Consider the following 22,192-nt stretch of genomic DNA (forward strand, 5'->3'; position numbering starts at 1 on the left):
GGTGCATTACTTAGCATCCTGTCAGGAATTTGGCGTGTCAGCTGATGGATAACTCCACGCTTTCTCCTGACATTGAGCATCATTTGTTCCCTATCAGGCTCTGTGGTCCTTTGCTGATCCCTGTTTGCCCTGGATCTCTGCATTTCATAGGTGGAGAGGTTCTTGCTCCCTTCCCTGTGTCCTGGTGCTTCCTGTGCTGTCACATTTCTCATCCCAAAATGAGGATGTAGAGGAAGAACCCATGGATTAGCCATGGCAAGAGAGACAGGGCAGGAGATACCTGTAAAGGACCAAACTTCAATTTCTTGTCCCTCTACTTTTTTCCTTCTCTTCCACCAATTTAAACCCATGTCAAGGAGCTCCATTGGTGCCAGAGAAGCTCCTTCCAGGAGGAGGTGTTCACCACCCTACACAAGGTAGCAGGATCTGGCCACATATAATTAATACAAATATGTGCATAATTTAAAGCTGCCCCAGGAAAGCCTTAAATTACATGATAACCATGCAGACACTGGCCCAGGAAGGAAAACATGGGGAGTCTCTATTAGTGAAATTAATTATATGTAAGATTGTCTTCAATAACCATGTGGGAATGATTAAGTAATCAGTCAAATAAAAGATTTAATAACAAATTCCCTATCAATTATCCATGAACACCCAGTAAAAATTAACTAAAAATCATTTTCAACGCATTAATTTTAACGTTAGCAGTGCTGAAAATATTGCGACATAATTAAGTGTAATTTCTTGTAGCAAAACACACTCATAACAGCAAAACAAACAATCCAGGGAATAGTATTTCCTGTGGAAAAGCAGCAGCTGGAGATGGGTGGTGGCACAGGGAGGTTTGGATGAGGTCAGCTCAGATGAGAGCCAGCAGCATGCGGGAAATGGGGTGGTGGTGGCCATCCCCCACAACTGGCCCTGTTCTGCTGTCCAGGCACTAAAAGGCAAAGAAAACCATCGTCTCATATCTGCCAAAAACAAGGGTGAAGTAACCTGGAGGTTTGGAATAAAGCAGACTGCCCCTAGAACTGATCCAAACACAAATGCTGCATTGGATGTCTCCAACTTGCCCCTTTCTGGAGGATTCTTTTGGTCTCTCTGCACCTTGTTTGTCCTTTTTGGCAACTACTCCTCTTATTTTCGGGCTGATAAATTCACTTTATCACTACTACCCCCCACTGTGCCACTAAGGATGGGAGTCAGCTCATTTATCACTGCCCTCCAAGAGCTGGGCGTCTGTTTTAGGTTTCACATCCAAGATATTTCTGTGGTTGATGGGGGGGAAGGGGATATTTAAGCCTCTTCTTTAAAGATGAAATTAATTGTCCTGTGGAAGTATCCAGTTCTCCTTATGTTTTAGATGACTGACTTTCACTAGAAATCGAAATTTTTGACGTTGAGTGAAGGTCAAGGTGAAAAGAAGCATCTGAGAGAGTGGTCCAGAGCTCAGTGAAGTCGATGAGAACATTTCTATTAACTTGAGCAGGCTTTAAAACACGCTCAAGCTGCAATTTCCTAAAGGTAAAATGCTCTGGCTGTACTAAAGGCAGAGCAATTGTGGGATGATGCATTAACAATCCATCTGGCCCAATACCTGGGATGAATCCCTGGCAGTGCCCAAAGCCAGGTGGGACACTGGAGCTTGGAGCACCCTGGGATAAATAAATAAATGCATTCATTTTAGAGTAGTTGCTGTATTTCCCCACCATTCCAGAGCTCCAGTCCCAAGCATTTCAGTGTTGGTAAGGAGTGACTCACTCCACCACTAATTTAACAAATAATTTCCAAAGAACTGGGAGAAATCACAGCAAACCACACCCCACCATGGCAGGGGGTGGAAATTGGTGACTTTAAGGTCCTTTTCAATCTAAACCACTCCATGATTCCATGAATACGAGGAATGGGAGGTTTTCCATGTCTGTTTTCCCATCTCCAAAAATCTGCATCTCTAAGCCAGAGGTTGTGTTTAACGGCCTGTGAAGGACCATCTACATTGCAGAAAGTGTCCAAAGGCAAGGAAAACAACCCAGGCCAGCCAGAGTGTTTTGTTTGGCCTGCATTGCATCTGGTTTTCCCCCCATAGAAACATTAAAATAGTGGGATTTGATCTAAGCATTCCTATGCAACTAAGAAGGAGCAGCTTTCTGTGAGGTCCTTTGCAATAAGACCCCATCAAACCAGCTCGTGGATGCTGTGAGGGTTAGATTTTATTCCTAGATAACCAGGCAATCTGCAGAAACAATTGGGAGTGAAAGATTTGACTTTTCAAATGAGAAAATAAATTGCTTTTAAAAAATGTGCTTACTAGGGACAAAGAAAGAAAATAATAATTAAATAAAAAATCCCCTTTTTTTCAGATTTGAGCAATCTTGCAATAATTCTGTAATAGTTCTTTGTGTATTTCTCATAAACCCACAGTTTTCTTTGGATATAGGATACAGCTGGGTGAAAAAAAGGGCATGTAATGAATATGTTTTTGTGTTGTTACCACAATGTTTGCTCCCACATCAGGTTTTGCACAGTCTGTTTTTCCAAAACCAAACTGAAAACTCCGTCCATTCCTCTCACAGCAAATGCTAATTAGAAAAGAATTGACATCTACTTGGACTTGCAAAATGTTATTTATCTGCAGTATTCTACAGGCAGCAGCTCACATGGTAATTGAGCTTCTGAGCAATAGTTAATTAGTCCAAATTCTGGAGTTATTTTCGTGTTCTACTGAGTTGCTTGGAGGGCTTGAATCTAGAGAGGGCTGGAATATTTTCAGCGAGGATTTTTCGTGAAAATAATGGGGGGTTTCTTTTTCTTTTTATCAAAATCTGAGAAATAACCTGCCAAACCCATCATTCCCTCCCAGGAGCCTTGCAGAAGGCCTGGATGTTAATTGCATTTAACCTAGAACAGCAGAGCAGGTTTTTTTTTTTTTTTTTCTTTATACAATAACTAATATGTAAACTACTGTTGCACTTTGAAATTACTTTCACTTAAATTCTATTATTGGAGCTCCGCAGTGGAAGATATCCAGGGTCCATTTCATTAAAAAAGACTAATTACACTGGAAGCGTGCAACGTACCCGCCAATCTTCCTGGAATGACTGGAAAATGAGCATTCCAGAGATACAGCACACTTATTTGTCCTGGCATCCCTAGGAAAGGCTTCCACCAGCATGCAGGGGAGGCCAGAAATGAAATTCTGATTGGTAATGAAGGGGCACTTCTTTTTTTTTTTCTTTTTTTTTTTTTTCCCATAATTGCAGGAATTTACATGGATTGGCTGACAGCTAAGGCAGTGGAAATATCCCCCTTATAATTTCCATTGATAAAAAGAATAAAACAAGGGGAGAAAAGGCAGCTCTGCCACACCAGACCAGAACACGCCGCGACACGCTAATATTCCCTTTATTTATTTATACAGACAACCTGGAAACTCCATAAATTTTCCGGGGGAGCCTCACAATAAAAATACACCTTGTGGAACAAAAATACAAACTGGCAAGCTGATCACAGGGCCGATTGGAGGATAACAACAACTGTGGGATATTCCTGTAGGACAGTGCCACATCCCTCCGCTTTGGGAAACCAGTCTGGGAAACCAGTCTGGGAAACCAGTTTGGGAAACCAGCATCCACCAGCAGCAGTGCCTGGGAGGCAGCACTGGGAAGGAAAAAGGGTTTCACTGGGTTTTGCTGGTCCATCCTGAGAAACTCCTATTTTTGGACTCTGATTTGGTGGTTTTGGAGCTTTCTGGAGCACTGGGAGCAGGCTGTGCTGTATCCCATGGGAAATGGTGATGGCTGAGCTGGGGTAGGTTTGGCTTTGGTGGTCACCAGGCAGTTTTTGCCTAAAATCTCACCCTTTCTGGGGGAGATGCTCTGCTCACAGGGATTTCTCCCAGTTCTTTGGAAATTATTTGTTTAATTAGTGATGGGGTGAGTCCAGTCCTTACCAACACTGAAATGCTTGGGATCGGAGCTGTGGAATGGTGGGGAAATGCACCAACTACGCTAAAATCAATAAATTTATTACAATTGACTAGATTTTAATGGATTTTTTTTTTTTTTGGCTACTTCGACTGTTTTGCTCACGTCACTGCTGGAGCAGGATGAAGGTAGTTTGTAACCTGCCTAAAAGTTTTTGAGTGACATTGGATTTGTGTCACCACTGTCATAAATTCTCCTGCCAGCTGCTGGATCCTTGGCCAGGCTTTTATCCTGGGAAGTTTCAAATCTTGCATGGCGGCTGCAGCGCCCACAGCAAACACGCCCTCACAGGTTTGGGAAGTATTCCCTGTTTCCTTGTAAAAATGCATTACATTTTTGTCTGCCGAAAGATCCCAGAATTCCAGAATGGATCAGGTGGAAGGGACGACAGGAGGTCATCTGCTCCAGAAATATAATTGTGGGAATCACTGCTCCTGGTGGTTCCTGGGAGAAGTTTTGCAGGGGTTTTGCACCAGCAAAAACAATTTCTCTCTCTGTGTTGGGATGTTGGAGTCCATGATGGGATTGGCCCTTTTTCAACCTGGGAAAAGAGGAAAAGCAAGGAAAAGCAAAGAAAAGCGAGGAAAAGAGATTGCCAGAATTGAGAAGTCCATGTCCAAGGTGTGCCAGGGTTAAAACCTTCAGCCTGGCTTGCTGTGCCACCCTCTCCCTGCCAGAAGTCACTGCAGGAGTGAGAATAATGCTCAATTCTTCCGTCTCACACATTTCTGCATCCCTGAGTTTGACATCAGAGCAATTCCAGTTCTTTGTTCCCCCCGTTGGGAGAGTGAAAAATAAACACTTAGCACAAGGAGCAAAGCCATGCACATACGGAGGTTCTGGTCCTCGAGTTAGGGCCATTAAAACGTTGCAAAAACACTTGTGACACACTGGTTTGTGTTTCATTAGTGAAGTGCTCCTGCCAAAAATGTGAGACCTTTAGAACTTGCACTAAAACTGCAGCTGACCTTGAGCTGTGCCAAAATAATTCCTGATTCCATAATCTGTCTTGTCTAAACAGTTTTATTTTACCCTGAATGTAGAAAATCAGGGAGTTTTGGGATGGAATTTTGCCTTGCAGGAGCCCATGGCCATGCTGAATGGAAAGGACAACAGGAAAATGGGATAGAAGTGATAAATGTTCAGTGTGGAGTGATGGGGTTTGGGTTTGGCTCTGTGATGGGAAATGGGATTGGTTCTTGTTGTCATGGGTGTCCTTCAGGCACCATGGAAGAGGAAATGAAAATTCAAAATAGAAATTAAAAATTAAAAATTAAAAAAAATGAAATTTCTGTTCATTATCTCCTGGTGCTTCTATAGGAAGAAGCAGACTAAACTCTACTTGTAACAGGAAATAAATTTACTGCAAGAAGAGGTACTGGGGTGGGAGGATATTTATGTGCTCTGTAGGACCAGGATGTGGAAGACTCCATGTCCTCCACACTACTGAAATAGTAATAATAATAATAATAATAATAATAATAATAATAATAATAATAATAATAATAATAATAATAATAATAATAGTAGTAGTAGTAGTAGTAATGAAATTTGCTGGTCTAATTTCAGAAAAATACAGGATTTTTAACTTCCAGCCTTCATCTTGCCAAGGTAGATAAAACAATTCCTGTTTCATTGCCTAGGCAAAACTTGTCATTCTGACATGTTAAGACATAGAAAATATTTTATTAGGAGACCCTATTCTGTGAAATCCCTGTCAATTGTTTGAACAACTCCTCCGTGCATTCTGCACACTCTCAGCTCCATCTAAATAATCTGAATGTCCTAATGCATTGATTTGTGCATTATGCTCATGAAGACATTACATTTGAACTTGATATGAAATAAAAGGCTCCGGACAGTCGATACTCTTCAAGCAAGCGCTTGAAAGGTTTTATAGGAGGCTCGCTGACCTGTACCCTGAGCTTGGCCCTCAGCTGTCCAGGGAGAGCCCTGTCCACGCTGGGGCTGTGAACCTGCCCTCTGCCTGCTCCCCAAAGCACCACACAAAGCAATAACTTATTACCAGCCCGTGTTTCCAATTGCGCATGCAAGGAAAAACATCCAAACGACGCGGCTGAAAGGAATCCCCCCCAGAGCTGAGATCCTGTTTTATTGCTTCTCTTACCAGGTGTGCAGTGCTCGATATTTGGAGTGATTGCTCGCCACGTACAGCTTTGGCAAGCTGGGCTTTGCTCTTCAGCAAGTGAGGAGCCCCTTCTGGTCCACATTTCTCAGGAATTTAGCTCAAAAATGAACAGAGATGTTACGTATTTATGTTTCGAGTAGGGAGAGCAAATAAAAACGGCTCACTTGTTGGCCTTTTTGAACCATCCCTATGTTTGCTTTAAAACTCCAATGTTTTGGGGTGTTATCTTTGAATCCAAACCTCACCTCACCAAATGTCACCCTGGCCTTGATTGGGAGCATCTCTGACCTTGTGCCCTCCCAAAATCCTTTTTGGGGATGTTATGGCACTTACTGTGGCACCAGCTTTGAGGGGGCAGAAACAGAGGTCCAAATTTCTCAGTTCAAGGCTCTTTTTCAAAAAAAAAAAATACATTTGTAAAATTCTGATAGGTCACATTGATAGAGAGGTGAATTCAACTCTGGAATTACCAAAAATGTACATCAAAAATATGTAAGGCAAAAATATTCTGTGTGTCCAAGCACATCCCTGCTCTACAAGCTCAGTGAGACGGCCAAAATTTAGGGGCACTGCAGAGACAAAGGAGTTTATTTGTAATCAGAATTCCCTTCGTGAGGACGGTGATTTATGGACATTTCTAAAAGCAGAAGGACTCGGTGCCATTATTTAAAAGGCTGGGCTGCTCGGAGTTATTTATAAATACCAACGCAACAGAAACAGTTTCTAACTTGAGGCAGAAAGATCCAATTCATCATCATGGGATTCAGCGGGAAAGGACGGCTCGGCAGGGAGAGAATCCTGATGTAGAATCCAACCTGCACAGAACAAGGGGCTCTTTCCCCTTCAGAAATCAAACTGAAAAATGTAAAATAAGTAGAAATAAAGACCAAATCATCCCAAACCCGTTTTTTTTTTGTTTTTTCCCTGGGCAAACCATGCAAAAAATCCCCCTAAAACTCACAATGGAGCAACTTCCATTTTAGATCAGTTTCTCCTCCTCTCGCATGGTCTATTTATTTTTATTGGTTTGTTTCTCATTAAATCCTTCAATTACTCTGCAGTGTAAAATGGTGAAATTATTGGCATGTGCCACTTTCATCATGTATTTGAGTTTGCTTATTACACTTGCAGAAAATGCTTGAATGGTATTAGGCTCTGCTGTGGATTGAGACAGAGTTAATAAATATTATTTGGTGTTTTTTCCCTGAGAAGCACTGCTTTTCTTGATTGTTTTTTACAGTTGGATTGGGAATATTGATTTATTCACCACTGTTACAATAATTGTATACAAGGAACAAAAAATGCAGAGGTAACATTTCATCAGCTCAAACAGATTAATTAGTTGTAGTAGATTAGGCACAGTGTTACACAGAAAGATTTGCATTTAGAGGAAGAAAAAAGTTCTTTTTTTAATCTTAAAAAAGGCAAGAGAATTTAATAGAGATGTGAAACACTGAGCTGCTTGGCTTATTATTCAATCAGTGCTTCCAAATGAGTATTAAAGGGCAACTTTAAATATTAACTCTTCTTTCTAAAATAAAAATAATGTGGAATTGTTGAATGCAGGGTGTGGGGTTAGCCCTGCTTACCACACTTTTAAAAGAAAAGTTAACTTGGTTTTACACATTAAATTAAGAATGATGTAGAAATTATAAGTCAAGGCATAGCAGAAGTCGAGACATTTAAAAATCAAAATTTCCTTTCCGGTATTCTGGCTGCATGGAAGTGAAAATGTTGTTTATATTTTTCTCTTTGTGCCCAGAATTAAGGTGAACTCCAATGCAGAAGGTAAATATGACTGTCTTTTGTGTGAGGTTGGCTTGGCTGTGCCACTGAAAATTATTCATTAAAGGTTATGAGGCATTAACAAGAGTTTAAAAAGTGTCCTGGTTGTTCCCTATTTGACCCCTTTCTGCAGGGAATTGAAATTTCCCACTGCTCTGGACCACTGACACCACGAGGGTAATTAAGCAATTTCCCTCAAGGTTTCAAGTTTGAACATCTCTCAGTATTGAAACAGAGAAGAGAAACATTTTTTATCACTCTCCCCTTCCACAGAAACCTACAGAGAGCGACACACCGGGCCTTGCCTGACATGCTGATTTTCCTTTTAAACCATCTGTTAAATCATCCTGCCTTGCAACATATCAGGCATTATAAATGCCCCTAATTTTTCAAAGCAGTGCACAAGGATTCAGCTGCTTGGCTTCCAGAGGATGCTGCGCTATCCCACCCCAGCCATTGAGAGACATTAAACACCCAGAGCTGCTTCCACAGCTCGGAAAATGCCGCTTTTTTTGTCAGCCTGGCACTGCACAGCATCTTTCAATCTGGCTTAAAGGGCCACTGGAGGGATGCTCCAGTGGTGCAGGATCCTGGAGCAGCACAGAGCTGTCACAGCTCCCCCCTTGTCCCCTTCTGGTCCCTCCTTTCAGCTCCAGTGCCCTCCCAGCTCGGGGAGAACCTTGTCCCACTGTCCAGCAGCAATCCCAGTCGAGCAGCAGCTCTTGGGCCCAGCACAGGGAATTCCAAAAACCTTTTGGGAGCACCCCGTAGTTTGCTCACCCTGAGTTCCAAACCTTTTGGGAGCACCCTGGAGTTTGCTCATCCTGAGTTCCAAACCTTTTGGGAGCACCCCATAGTTTGCTCACCCTGAACTCCAAACCTTTTGGGAGCACCCCGTAGTTTGTTCATCCTGAGTTCCAAACCTTTTGGGAGCACCCTGGAGTTTGCTCCTCCTGCTCCGGTGCAGGAGGAGAACCAAAATCTGTTCAATTGTGTTTGCAGCAGTGGCTGGGGCTGGATGAGGCCCCTGGGATGGAGCTGGGCTGGGGCAGGGCTGTGCCCAGGGCGGGGTGTCTTTGCCATGGGTTGTGCAGAGTGTTTTGGTGTGCAGGGGCGTGGGGAGGAGGCTCAGGGCACCCCATGTCCCCAGACACCAGGAGCAGGAGCACAATCCCAGCCCTTCCCACTCCAGCCCATTTATCCTAATTCTCCTGCTGGCGCTTTGGGCCTTTTTTCCAATAAATTTATCTGCCACATGAATTACAATTGGCTGATTTACCACTGCCTGGGAAGAAGGGGAGAGCTGGATCTGTCCTCCCCATAGCCTGGATGTGGTGGGAAGCAGATGGGATCTGCCCATGGATCTGTCCTTCCCAGCCACCAGGTGCTGCTCCTTAATGCAGCACTAATGCTGCTTAATCTTGAGAAGTGCTACAGCCTTGGATCACAAATTAAAGGCCTTGTCAATACTGGGAGACATTAAAAAAAGAAAAAAAGGTTAAGGAAGGTTAGACTTGAACCATAAAACCTCTAGCAGCTCTCCCCTCTGCACTGTTTTTCTGAAGGGAAACGTGGAACATCATTATGAAACCACACGTGCTGATTTCTTTGCAAAACACCCTCAAGGATCCCGACGAAGAATTGACAACATGATTCCAATGAAGTCCAGCTCAGAAAAAGATCAAATCCATTGTTTGTGAGGCTGCTCAGGCTGCCCTGGGCGCTGGTGAGGCACTGGGAGGCTTTGGCAGGCTCTGACATGAGAAAGGAAAATCTCCTTGATGCCGAGCTGCAGCCGGGGATGCTGTGCCTCTGAGAGAGCAGGGATCAGGCTGCAGGACGGGCTGGAAAGTCTCCAGTCACTTCACATGGGAGGGCAGGGATGGATGGGATATTGGGAATTGGGAATTGTTCCCTGGCAGGGTGGGCAGCCCTGGCACAGGTGCCCAGAGCAGCTGTGGCTGCCCCTGGATCCCTGGCAGTGCCCAAGGCCAGGCTGGACACTGGGGCTGGGAGCACCTGGGACAGTGGGAGGTGTCCCTGTCATGGTGGATTTATAAACTTTCAACAGAATTTTTCTCCACCCTGATGTATTTAACCTTCAGATGTGTCTTTCTGGCAGACAAGGAACAAAATATTCCAGCTGCTATGAAAGATAATCATTAAGGTGATCTAACTCCAAAGATCAATAATATCTCTCCAGGACTCTTCAAGGGTTTCTGTGATATCTCCTCTCTCATTAAAAATCATATTATAAGATGTTCAGGTAAAGGGGGATTTGACAATTTTTCCAACATTATGGAAAAAGTTTTATGAAACATTTGCTCCTCTGAACAATGCTTGGATGAAATAACAATAAAAATGAACAGGTTAATATGTATTTATTTTACTTAGGCAGTTTCTGAAAATATCACTAATTATATTATAATTATATTATAATACTAATTATAGTAACTAGGGAATTACTTTCCTTGTAAAGATACACATTACAGGAGACAGATCCACTCATTTATGGTAAAAAAATATTTATTGTTTAACATTTATATCCAATTAAATTTGCATTTAAATTCATTTACTTGACCAAAACAGCAACAAACTGGAGTTGGGAAGGAGCATCCATTGTGGCCATTCCCTACCCGGCCCACATTGGGCTGGTTTGGAAACACAGATGAGCTCAGGAATGGGGATGGGAATGGGAATAAACACTTTTCCTGATATGCAGCAATTCTTTCAGGGAATTCCAGGGTGATTTGGGTTGGAAAGGGCCTTAAATCCACCCAGTGCCACCCCAGCCATGGCAGGGACACCTCCCACTGTCCCCGGTGCTCCCACCCCAATGTCCAGCCTGGCCTTGGGCACTACCAAGGATTGGAATTCTTGCACTCCAATATAATTTTTTTTCCAGGTCTCTTGCCCTTTGCCTTCTCAGCTCAGCTAGGTTGACCCAAGAGGGGTTCGATTTTTGATTAAAATAAATATAAATTTAAGATAGCAATGAGGAAAAATAAAGGTCTCAGAGAGAGCAAGAAGAGGCAAATCTTGCATCCACCCTTGTACTTAAAAACCCTCTGCCACAACAATTTCAACTCTTATTTTAGCCTGATAGCTCTATTTGGCCACTGCTGGAAAACAGTTAAAATATAAATATTATGAAGAGAAAGGAGTCCATGGCTCTGAAACCCTCAGTGAGCAGATTTGCTGTAGAAATCAATGACATTTTTACCTAATCACTTTTCAAACAAAGCTACGTTTTTGATTAAATCCTGTGCACGGCCACACGGCTCTCACTGCTTCAAGCTAATCAAGTGTTACACTTCAGACAGAGGAAAATATTGTATTTCATTTCTACACCTCCTTTGTCCATGACAAGGCTGTAAAATTTCTGCTTTTTCAGCCTTACAACTCTTGCAGCTTTCGGGTCTTTTTGCACCTGTGAAGGTGTTTACTCAGCTATGAACACAATTATGACATGCAATAACAGTTGCCTTTCAAACAAGCATCTGGAAAACCAGGGGTAGTGTGGATTCAGACAGTGGCAGAATTTGGGAAGACTGTCAATGGTAAGGACTCTCATTTCTTTCCCTGAGAAGGAAATCACACCCAGAAAAAAAAAAAAAAAAAAAAAAACAACCCAAAACTAAAAACAACAACAAAACCAAAAACAAAACACCAAAACAAAACAAAAAAAATCCCCAACCAAACAAAAAACCAAAAAAACCCCACAAAAACAAAAAAAAAACCCCAAAACAAACAAAAAAAAAAAAAACCAAAAAATTGAGATGTTAAACACTGAAGATTTTAAAGAAATTTAAATATATACCCAAAACTTTCATGAAAATACTCTTTATTCTAATTTGTTGACACTGTTTCCTCCTAGTAAATGACAGAGTGACTGATTTTCCTATAAAAACTTTTTTTATAACCAAACTGTACCTGTGCCAGATTAATGTGTTCATCCTGCTGTTCCATCAAAGCCAAAATTCAGCATCGAGATCCCCAAAATATTCAGGGAATCAATCGGGTGGAGTTTGGGTAATTTGACCTTATCTCAGGTCCAATGAGATAAGCGTCCACAATGTTTGGGAGCACATTCCCGGCCAATCGTTGAATTTTTCATCCCACAGAAACCTTTTTCTGGTTGGAAAAAAAGGGAAAAATTGCTAATATTGCTGCCGTGAGACAGCTGTCTCTCTAACAGCACAGTAAATAGCCATAATATTCTGCAGATTTGCTGTTGTAGAGATTGGAGATTGGATAAAAGAAGGAAAAGGGGAGGTGGCAGCAAAACCTGCAAATTGGGATGCGGATGCTTCGAAAAAGAGCCACGGATGCCCTTCAAACCCATCCCTGCTCCTGGTGTTGTACAGACAGGGGTTTAGGGAAATGTCTTGTCTGTCCATGTCAAGAGCAGCAGGAATTTGTCTCCAATTTCTGTCCCTGCTGTGGAGCTGATGGGACTCAGTTGCTGCTCCCAAGGACGGGTGAAAATCACAAACATGGGGAACTGAGCACATTTTCCCCTGTCCTGAGCATCCAGGGCTGGGCTGAGGCAGCAGCACACAGGGTCAGGCACCCCTGGGCATGGAGGGAGACCTGAACTCCCCCAAAGTTCATAGGAAAAAAGGGGGAGAACGTGAAGTTTCCGAGGAATTAAAAAGAGAAGAGCAAGAGACATTGGCTCTCAAGGCAAGCGTGAAGGCGATTTAAAAATCCAGGCAGGAGTTGAGCCCAGCTGTGTGGGATAAAACTGTAAGTTCAGCAGAACAGAGCAAAGCTGATCTGGAATAGTTTTAAATGTCTTTTCCCCTCATAACTAGATTATTCAGTACAATGTCATTTGCTGCCACTGACATTTTCTTTAAAGTCATAAAGGCCTACATAGTAATAAAAGGGCTCAGAATAAAATTAGGAATATCATGTATAAATTATCTTTAACCTTAGCTTCATTTGGACTGTGACTTTTTAGACCTGATCAATTTTCATGAAACTATCCACATAAAACTGTGAAAAAATATTTGATCCTTGGCTCTCATAAAGCTCCTGTAACAAGCCTGGTACTTTCTTGATACTTAATAGTGATGTTGGTGTCTGTCTCTGTGGGCAATTCTATAAAACCAGGGATAATGTCTGAGGTTTAATGCAATTTCTCAGAGCATTGTTATGGAAAACATCTACCCAGCTACATGCATTTTGTGTTATTTGTACATAGCACACGTTTGCCCAATTGTTGTTTAGTTTCAAAAAGGGAACAGACAACTTTTGGTGGGTTTTTATCCCCTCCTCCTTTACAAAGAACAAGTTGTTGTGAGATTTTTAAGGTCAATTTTTCAGCACAGCCCCTCTAATAATGTTGAGTTTGTGGAAGTATCCTTGTGTGCTCTGTAAATGGGAAGGATACTGAACCATGTCTGATTTTTTTTTACCCAAAAAGTTTCATACTCATATGGAACACCTTTTAAACCATTCAATAAATGATATTGTGCACTCCAGAGGCACCTTTGAACAATGCTTGTCCTCCCCCATCATGGCAAATTAGTTGCCAAAATGTCCTGGCAGCCAAACCCAGTGGCAGCGGCTGGGAGGGTTAACCGTGACCCAAGCAAACAATAAACCCCACATTCCAGTTCAAGCAGGCATTTAAATCAGCAGCAAAGGGGAAGGTGCCCAGCGGCTCCCGTGCCTGCCAGGTGAGGGCTGCAGGTGGGATGCTCCAGGGGCAGAATAGAAAACGCTGATGGCTTTGACCTCCAGCGAGCCATTACGGCGTGTCAGGGATGTGAAAGGGCGGCAGCAGCTGGAGGAGGTGCTGGCCATGGTTGGCTGCTCATCCATGCCCAGGTGAGCTCCTGCTGTGGGGGAGGATCTGCAGGCACAGGGGGAGCGCCGGGACTCCCTTGCCTGGCTGGGATGAAAAGCTGCTGGGCTGGCATCCGTCCCAAAATTGCTAAAACTCCATGGGCGTCCCATCCAGGATGGGCGCAGCTGTCAATAAATGCAGGTTTGCTCCTGAGGAAATTAGAATTTCTTTCAACTTTGTGTCTGAGGGTGTGGGTGGGGAAAAATGCTCTTTTGTCCTCGGGTGTGTGTGGCAGCCATCTCGACGTCTTCAGTGTCCTGCTTTATATAAGCTACAAGAACGTAAAATTTGGTGGATGATTGGTTGAAGATTTATCATCATGGTTTGTATTTTTGTTTGATTTTTTGGGGGGGGTTAGTTCTGGCATTAATTCTATGTCTATGGGGGTGGTTGTGGAGTGATGATGATGGTTGATTATTATTTTTGATACTAGGAAATACAGAGGAAGGCTAATTGGAAGTGTATTGATGACAAGTGATTTGGATAATGCAGGGATATATGGTTTAATTATATGGCAAAAAAAAAAAAGTCAAGATAAAAAAAAATGGATGTGTAAAATGGAATTTAAATACTAGTTCCTAGGAAAGGAAATAAAAGTTCCTAGGAAACTTCTGCACTGGTGTCCTCCTCATCCTGGTGCTTTCTGCTCTCTGGCTGTCACTTTAGCACTGCTGGCTGTGTTTTGTTCTGTTCTGAAATTAGAATTAATCAAGAGCTGGATTGTGAGGTGTCCAGGTTAACCTTTCCTCACATGTGTCATATTTTATGTACTAATAGAAATTCCTGTGAGTGGTGTACTTGGAGAGGCTGACAGCAGGATAAAAGCCAACTGCTCAGCACTGCTGTTTGTTTCCTGGAAAGGGGATTTCTGACAGAGAGGGGCAATGGCACAGAGAGGAAATTAATTTCATCTATTTCAAGGTAGCAAGTGGCAATCACATGTGGTTTTTAAACCTCCTGGAGGTCATACTTCACCACACATTCCTGTTCAGGCCAAGGCACAGTGGTGTGGCTGATTTTGGCCGAAGCCTCTGCCCTCCCTGACACCAGCTCCTGTGTGGTCATGGGCAAGGCCTTTGATCCTGCCTGGATTCCACCTGGGGTGTGGGAGCAGCACAGCTGGGCACAGCTGGGCACAGCTGATGATGGCAAATGCTCTGGTGTTGTCACAGAATTCCTGGTTGGGCTGGAAGGGACCTTGAAGCTCATCCCATCCCACCCCAGCCACGGCAGGGACACCTCCCACTGTCCCAGGTGCTCCCAGCCCCAGTGTCCAGCCTGGCCTTGGGCACTGCCAGGGATCCAGGGGCAGCCACAGCTGCTCTGGGCACCCTGTGCCAGGGCCTGCCCACCCTCACAGGGAATTCCTTTCCAATATCCCATCCAAACTTACCCAATTACACTTGAAAGCTATTTCCCCTTGTCCTGCCACCCCATCCCTTGTAAATTGTCCCTCTCCACCTTTCCTGTTTGTTCCTTCAGGCGCTGTGAGCTCACCCCAAAGCCTTCCCTCCTCCAGGTGGGCAATGCCAGCTGTGCCAGCCTTCCCTCCCAGCAGAGCTGCTCCATCCTCTGCTCACCCTGGAGCCTGCTCTGGGCTCTCTCCACCAGCTCCCCATCCTTCCTGGGGTGTGAAACCCTCTGCTCCTCACCAGCCCTCAACATCTCTATAATGGGCACAAAATGAGTTTTTCTGCCCACTGCTAATTAGCAAGGAGCAGAGCAGCTCCACCACAGTGCTCTGCCTCGCCGTGGGCTGAAGCAGACCATCCCATGCTCCTGGATGAATGAGGAGCTCTGCCTGCTCCTCTGAAGCCCCCTAAATCACTGCTGTATTTCATGGCAGCCCTTGAGCACGAGATGGAGTGGGTGAACATATGTTTACATTGCTGATGGCTTTGAACTATAAGTTCTGCTGCATATTAATGGTGTATTTATGCATGGTAATTTAGTGTGCATGAGTCGTTTATCTAATAAAATGTTAATTACTAGTTACTAGGTATATTTATTTACAAATTGCCCTGGAACTTACAATGGAAATTTCATCCTCTGGTCCTTTTTCAAGGAGAGGTTCTCCACCTCTTCTTAATGCAATCTTTTTCATGAAAAGTAGAATTTCTTGATGCTGGACATGCTCTGTTGTGCACTGAGCCATGATCCAGCAGCTCTGCATCCCAAAACACAATATGAGGAACTCCAAAGGATCAAAATCTTCCCACAGGGTCTGATCATTCAAAACAGGTTTAGGAATCTGACACAAAAGAGGGAATCTGAAAGGGGGAGTTTACAGTCTCTAATTGATTATTTTTGTCATTGTGTGACAATGGGAATTAGACACCCATCTTCCTAAAGGGTTTTATGGGATCTGCTATGGGTTCATGGCATGGGGGGGTCAGAATTCATATCTCAGCCCCCAAGGCCTGCATGCCCTGCGTTTAACGGGAATTCTGCATTTCTGGGACAGAGATTTGGGGAGAGGCAGGGGGTGTGAAAGGGGAGTGTGAGGGACCCTGTGGGTCTGCAGCTCCATCCCCCACTCCAGTTCCCCACCCTGCAGCTCTGCTCTGGCCCTGAGGTGTGGTGCAGGATTTAGAATCACATTTCCCACTTTCCATGGACCGCTCAAATTTACGGCTCAGTTTTCCCAGGGATACTCCATTGTCCTGCCAAGTGGAGGACCACAGGGCTCCTTGCTCCAAAGCAGCAGCCTTTTTTAGCTTTCCCAGCTGAAAATGAGCCCCTGTCCAACGGAAATCCTCTGATTTGGTGGGGGGAATACATCAAGAAGAATCATGAGCATCTCTAAATATTGCAATGCAGATGCATATTTTTAAGAAAATCCGGCATCAGAGTAGCAGAATTATGGCAGCAGGATGAAATCTTTCATGTTTTATAGTATTGGTCCAGCAGCATTATAACCTCACCCTCTCCAGAAGGCTTTAAATCCTCATATTTATAATATGTTGATGCAATTCTAGTTTTCTGTCGGACAGCAGATCCCAGCAGTTATGGCTAAGATCCTCTTTGCTTTTTGCACTCATATTTACGGAGATTGAACTTGCAAACTGGTCAGCACTTAAACAATCTTGCTGGCTGGGTAATAGGAGGTTTCAGCCCAGTGAAAAAGTGCCTTGGCACACTTAAAACATTTTATAATTTCCTTTCTCATCCCAGCTTGGTGTTTCTCAAAGTAGAACCACAGGAGCTGATGGAGCTGTTTCTAGCGATGTGATGTTTGGTCGTTTGTGATTTATTCTTAATTTTTTTATTCTCTTTCCCAATACTTTTTGCTTTGCTGCTGGTGTCAGCTCTAACAAATCAGGGCCAGGTTGGACAGGGCTTGGGGCAGCCTGGTCTGGTGGAGGTGACCCTGCTCATGACAGGGGCTGGAACTGGATGAGCTTTAAGGTCCCTTCCAACACAAACCATCCCATGGTTCCATGGCTCTGTGCCCATTAATGTTCACCCATAATGTTGTGAAACCGCTGTGGGAAGAAGCTTTTCCATGGTAGTTGGGATGGAGTTTGGTGTGGCAGCAGGAGCCAGGTGCTGCCCCAAGGTTGGGTGCGCCTTTGATTCCCGGCGTGATCCCGGTTGGGATGTTGGCACAGCTCTGGCATTCCCCGAGCAATCAGAGTTTCTGCACAGTGGGGAGGGTGCCTGGCACCTTCTGGGATGTGCAGGGAGCTGTTGGGCACTTTCCAAACACTTCTGAGCAGCAAAGAGAATCGAGCAGAAAAAGGGTTTCTGGAGGCGGTGAAAATTATGCATGAACACGTCAGCCTGGCCAGCAAAGTTTATGATGTTCAAAAGGGCCCAGCCTGTTGAATTTCATAAGTTGTCTCTGTTCAGAGTAAATATTTTATATATGCACATCCATATATGACATCTAAAATTTTGGGGAAGGGAAAGATTTGTGCCTGAACAAAAATAGTTGGTTCTGTTTGGTCTTGTTCCTTGGAAATTAAGGGAAGAACTGTGCTCTAAGAAAAGGCCCAGTTTGCATTAAAAATCTCCCAGCACATCCCATATTCTGGCTGGCTGCTCCCTGCTTGTTGCAGACCAGCATCACTGTGATCTTGGTATCCTAAAAAAAGGGGGAATAAAATGATGCAGAAGCCTGAGCTTCCACATTTTCCATCAGCACAGACAGGGTTTCAGAAATTAGTGTCCTCCCTGGGCTGCAGATGGAGTAGAGGGTAAAAGATTTCAAAGGCAGTTTTAATGAAAGAGAAATACTGAAAGGAAGAACACAGGGAGCAGTGACACTATAGTTCTGCTAAATTTTACATTTAAACTAAGAGGCTAATCATAATTTATTCTGTCAAAGCAATGACCTATATGTAAAGAAGACAAAATACGACTTGATGATTAAAGACTGGGAGAAATATCCTCTATAGCTATGTCAGTACTGCGTGGCACTGTACACGTAATCTAAAGCAGTGTTTGAAATTTCTCCTAATTATATGTGGAACCCGGACCACGAGGTCCTTGGGGAGATGCTGAGTGTGTTGCAGGGACGTGGCAACTTCCCTGCACTGCCACTTGCGATGGCACATCTGAGTTAAAGCCTTTTTGAACGCTTTCAGCCCTGGGACGTGGAGAGGGCTGGGTGAGGGAGGGCTTCTTGCAGGTGACTGGGAAAGATGCCCAGCAATATCCTGGTGGAGGACCAGGAGGCTGCTGGCAGCGGGATCTTCCTTTCTATTATTCAAAAAAGCCATTTCTTTAAAGAGTTCAGCGCGGATTTCTTTATTTTTCTATTTAAAGTCGCGCTGCTTGGCAGATAATTTTGCTGTGCAGAAGCAAAGTGCAGCCCTTGGTTTGATCTCAGCTCAAGCAGAGCACCATGGATTGTGGTGCTCAGGTGGAGGGGCCTTGGCACTCCACAGCAGCATCCCAGAGCAGGAGGCTCCATTTAGGGTATTTGTAGCTTAATAAAGAGACACGATGTTCAAGTACTTACAAAGCTTTCCAGAAGTTGGAGGATATCCTGATTAGGCAGAGATGAAACAGGGAAAATTCCCTCTTTGATGTCCAGAGCAGCTCCCTCTTCTGTGGTGCCACATAAATTTGCCATTAAATCCCAGGTACCAAAAAGAAGAAGCTCAGTTGTGTTTATGGTGGGGAAACCTGAATCAAAAGAGAAAGTGAAATTAAAGCTGAACCCAAACTTGGTGCTGGTGTGAAAAGTCAAATTCTATTTTTCTTGAAAGGAAACAAACTTGTTACTTTAAATAATTAAAATTACTTGGAGGTGTTGCACCATCTCAGATTCCTCCAAATACAGAGTGCAATATCAAATCTTCTTTTTCCTTCTAGCAATTAAAACAGAAATGTAGATAATTTTGCTTTTTCCCTAATTAAAACAATTAAGAAGAGAATCATTTTGGTCCATTGATGTTCCTGCAGGATGATCTAATAACTTCTGTATTTAATTTTTTATTCTCTTTGTGCAGAAGATGAGGATGAAAAAAAATGTACCATGAGTATGGGACCATTCTGAAAACAAAAAAAACCCAAAACCCAAGCCCCACCAAAACTTTGCAAATAATGAAAAATGATTTTTTAAAATCTTGATGAGGTGCAACAGCACATCCATGAGCAAATTCCACTTCAGTCCAAAGAGAAAAGTCCATAAGAAATAAGAGCCCATAAGCAAAAACAAGTATTAAAACCTGATTTTTTTCTTATGGAAGTATAGAAACCATGTCCCTCTGCCTCTTGCCTTGGGGATGCCCAAAATTTCTTCCAGGCTCTTAATCCTTGACTTGAGATTAAACATTGAAGTGATCTCCTGCACTGAGTCCTGGAGATCCACCCAGGAAAACCACGTTTCTCTGGAGAAGATTAACATAATATTGTCCTGCTCTGCAGGTGCTGAATTTACTTGGAGTCCATTTCTCTCAGTTCTTGTTTTTGGTTTTTTTTTTCATATATTCATTTTCTTTTTGTCCTAAACGGACACTTGCTCTTCTCCAAAAGACAAACCCACAAACCCAGAACGTTCTCCCTGTTCCTGTTTTGTATCTCACAGCTGAGATATGTAAATAGCAGGTGTTCCAAGGAGAATATAATTGTTTTACTCTATGCCAGTGGATTTCCTCTGTTTATTGGTATCAAATTTTCAGCAGGTCCATTCCTGCCTTTCGAAATCCGAAATCAACACTTAAGGCTCATTACTCAAATGAAATAATTATTTTAATTTTTCCCATACATAATACATTAAATGTTGCATACATTTGCATATCAAGGAGAATCTTGATTACAAAAAAAAAGATACCCATCCCCTTGTTATCATAAGATTGTTGTTGCTACAAAACCATGGGAGGTGAGTATGCAGAAGTTATGGTTGCCGAGCAACTATAACAGCACAATTTACTGCCTAAGTATTGCAGATTGAAAAAAAAAATACAAAAAAAAAAAAAAAAAAAAAAAATAGCAGCACTGGCAACATCAACAATCACCATATTATTGCTCTTCCCCAGTAAGAGAATTATATCCTGTAATGAAAATTATTCAATATAAGGTCTGTGATATTGTATTAATTTTCTAAAATGTATTTGACTTGAATTTACTCGCAGTTTCTCAGTACTCCCTAGGATCATTATAAGATCATCACTGCAAGCCAACTATTTGAGCATTATAAAAAGATTTTGCAAAGAGGATGGAAAGCATTAAGGATTGCAAGTTATCTCCCATTTATATTGTTCCCAGATTTTAAAAGAAGGAAATCCAGCCTACGTTGCAGGAGGCAACTTGCCAGCAGAGGAAAATGGAGCCCTGCTTTTCTTTTTGGGCACTGTGGGGCTCTTGGGAATTTGGATTTTGCTTCTCTTTTCAACTGGAGACAGTATTTTGGGCACAGGACTCAGTGCTCCTGGTGCATGGAGACGAAATCCAGGTCAAGGATGGGATTTTGCCTTGGAATTGAGATGCACCTGTCCAGCTGGACCGAGCTGGGACCACTCGTGTGGGTTTGGATAAGATTAATCGTTTTAAAACTGAATGAGATGAAATCAAATTATGTATTTAATCTGTACGGCAGGGGAAAAGCAAACTTAAAAAATTAAGGCTTCAGCCTCATGTATATGGAGTACTTCCATGGGAATTGTTTGAGGAGGTTTGATTGAATCTATAAACCTTGAGCAAAATCCTGGTTTTCCTGGGAGGCAGAGCGTGGTCTGTGGGTAACAGCCTGTCAGGGGTCCCATGGTGGGGCTGGAGTGTTGGGAATGGGGCCTGGGAGAGCAGTGGATGCTGTGGGGGCATCCCAAAGGATTTGGGAGCTGCAAAGCCTTGCTCCAATTGCATCTGGAGTAAGCTGGAGAGAGAGAACTCACAAGGCACGAGGTATATATAAAACATACTGCATTACTTCTCTAAGCTAAACCAATGTGTATTTGAGGTTGTTTAAAGTGTTGTCCATGGTTATTTGAATGATTGAAGCCTAAAATAGTTATTAGAAAGCTTTGTGTTTGTCCTCCTGACTGTCCCGATTCCATGCACTTTGCATATATCTATAAACAACCACTAATGTTTCAGCTCATTCTTAATAAGGATGTTAATTGGATGGTAATTATTGTTGGCTAAGTATTGGTCTGATGAAGCTCGCTTGACATAAATCTTGCTCTCTCTTGTGCCAGCATTGCTCAGGAATCAGCCATAAGGTGCAATTCACTTTGATGGGATCCTGGAATGTCCTGAGCTGGGAGGGACCCATAAGGATGGAGTGCAGCTCCTGGTCCTGCACAGACATCCCAAAAATCCCACTGAAAGCATTGTCCAAAGGCTCCTGGAGCTCTGGCAGCCTTGGGGCTGTGCCCATTTTCTGGGCAGTGCCAGCACCCTCTGGGGTAGAACCTTTCCCTAAATCCAACCTAACCCTCCCTTGACACAGTTCCAGCCATTCCCTGTGTCCTGTGCTGGTTAATGGCATCGTGCTCTTCTCATCCTGGAGGTTTAGGTAATGCCCCATATCCTCCACATGCAGTGGGAGAGGAGAATTTGCATGTTTCAAGTGAGCCTGGTGTCGCATTTTTGCAGCAAACTGGGACATTTGGCATGTTTCACCTGCTGGTGGGAAAAGCTGGACAGATGCCTCTGTGTTTCCTTAACTCATAAAAATGATCATATCTAGAGGGATCTGCCTCGATTTTGCATGCATCTCAGACCCTGGCAACCTCAAAGTTTGGCCAGGTCTTGTTTCAGCTCAAGTATTTCTGCAGTTTGCCAAGTCTGTCTAGGAAACAAAAACAGAGGAAGGTTTAAAACATATGGAACAGGAGCAGGGTGGATTTTACCTTGGATTTATGCATTGGCTGTTCCACCGTGGGCAGAGAAGTGAACTGGAGATGCTCTGCAGGGCCTCAGTGTTTATGTGAGCCCAGGAGAGCTGCACCAGGCTGCCACAGC

This window comes from Melospiza melodia, chromosome 9 (genome assembly GCF_035770615.1).
Source record: "Melospiza melodia melodia isolate bMelMel2 chromosome 9, bMelMel2.pri, whole genome shotgun sequence".
Classification (NCBI taxonomy): domain Eukaryota; kingdom Metazoa; phylum Chordata; class Aves; order Passeriformes; family Passerellidae; genus Melospiza; species Melospiza melodia.